We start from the raw sequence: 2,219 nt of genomic DNA on the forward strand, positions 1-2,219 counted from the left end.
AAAAAAAACAATTTGGACTTCACTAAAATTAAAAGTTTCTGTCCGTGAAAGATAGCATCAAAAGCACAAGAAGACAAGCCACAGACAACTGCTTCACTAATGCGAGATATTAAAAATAGGTAAAACTATTGTGGGGTGGAGTGACGGTATATATGCAAACTCTATTTTCTGCTTAATTTTTCTGTAACCTAAAACTGATCTATAAAGCTAATTAAAATCTATTAATTAAAAAGAGATGCATTTGAAAAAATGAAACTCTTTAAGTACCCCATCACACTTTTATCTCAGTAAAGCCTCAAAAAATCAAACTAAAGGAACCCTGGGAATTTATTAAAATATATTAAAATAAACTAAGGCATTTGGGCTTGTCATAAAAGATGTTATTGTTCCAAAATAGTCATGCAATAGGAAGTCTCCTAATTTTTTGTAGTGTAAGAACTAAATACTGAGTTGGTGAAAATGTACAGATATGTGGTTCAGAGACTTGATCTGGGCTGGAATATTATCAGATGTTTTTTTTTTTTTTTTAAATGGGAATTTTAATTTCATAAGTGTGAAAGACATGATTTAGTGAGCTGATCCAAATACTGACTATAGGGCCTCAGGTGCAAAAGTAGTCACACAGCAGGTAAAATACTCAGAACACTTCTCACCCAGAGGTTATTCCCTGGGTTGTTTTTATAGGATGCCAATATACAACACAGATGAATATATATAAATATCCCTTCTGAGTTCGTATGAGAGAGGCATGACAGTTTTACCTAAGACCTAAGAATATCGCTGTGGGAGGTACTAAGAGGAAATTCAAGATCTGTCTTTTTATGTTCTCAATGATTTAGAAAAATCATGCATCTAAAAGGTAAATTATAATAGTTCAGTGGTTAAAACTGTAGATTCTGCAATTAGGATCCCTGGATGTAAAACAGGTTTTATATACTCATTATTGATGTGACCTTGAGAGTTTTTTCCTGTGTAAAATTGGGATAAGAACAATTGCTACTGCATATAGTAGCTGTGGTCCTTATATTGGATAACACATGTAAAGTTCTTTGAAAAGTTTTAGAAAAATGTTTACATTGTAAGCATTGATAAATATTTCCAATTATTATTATTATTTACTATTACTACTATATTGCTAACTTCTGTGCTGATGTATGGTATAAATACTATTTAAATATGCTAGTATTTAAATATGATATTTTCTTTGAGGTCGTTATACAGCAAAGCCAAGCACTGCTGGAAGACAACCAGCTACATGAAGCAAATTCTCAGTCTTAAGTGGCTAATAAATTGTGTTCAAACCTCCGTATTTGTAACAAAATAACCATTCACACAAATCTCTCTCTTGGAAGTTTTCACTTCCACTTCATCTATTCTATTTGTTTGCCCTCAGACCAGAAATTTTGTATTTTTTTCCTTATCTGAATTTCGTGTGTGTGTGTGTGTGTGTGTGTACACGCATGTGAGAGAGAGAGAGAATACAGTATGAGAGAGAATAGGAAAAACGCATGTTGATAATGTGATTATGTGCCGTACTTCCTCTTTAAAGGCTGAGATAATCTGAAAAGGAGGAATTCAATTAAAATACAGGATAGTTTCCTATCTACTTGGTGGTGTGACAGCCCCACATGAAAAGTGGAGCCTGTGCAAATTCCTGATTTTGGCAGTTTTTAGATCGAATGATATTTATAATATTATCATCATAACTTTGAAATTTCCTAAGAGTTGCAGTCAAAAAATGTTTATAAGCATATATGAGTATGATGCCTTTGCCAGACGTACTACCTTTGATAGCAAATTCGACCAACTGAATGTATGTATTATGGTTCTGGAAAATAAATACTTCTACATTTGAGGATTTTTTCAGAGAAAAGTCATTTTTTTTTATTTTAAATCATTATTTGATACACTAAAAATAACAACCTCTGTTACTATCAAAGTTGCTGTAACTTTATCATGTTTTCTTGTTGGTAGATGTGAAATTGGCAGTCACTTTACTCTGTGGAAGGTTCTTTCAGTGCTAGGTACTGAATAGTTACAAGCCTTGAAATTTTTCAGTGATGTCTTGTTCTGAATGAGAACATACTGTACTCTGAACTTTTGTCTTCTTTGACTCCGTGTCTTGATTCTCATGAAGTAGTGCTTATTAGGGTGTGAATAGTATTTCAACTTTTGAACAGAACTTTAAATTTCAGTTTAATTCAATCATTATCTTTAAG

This window comes from Galeopterus variegatus, unplaced genomic scaffold (assembly GCF_000696425.1).
Source record: "Galeopterus variegatus unplaced genomic scaffold, G_variegatus-3.0.2 Scaffold17618, whole genome shotgun sequence".
In the NCBI taxonomy this organism is placed as follows: Eukaryota; Metazoa; Chordata; class Mammalia; order Dermoptera; family Cynocephalidae; genus Galeopterus; species Galeopterus variegatus.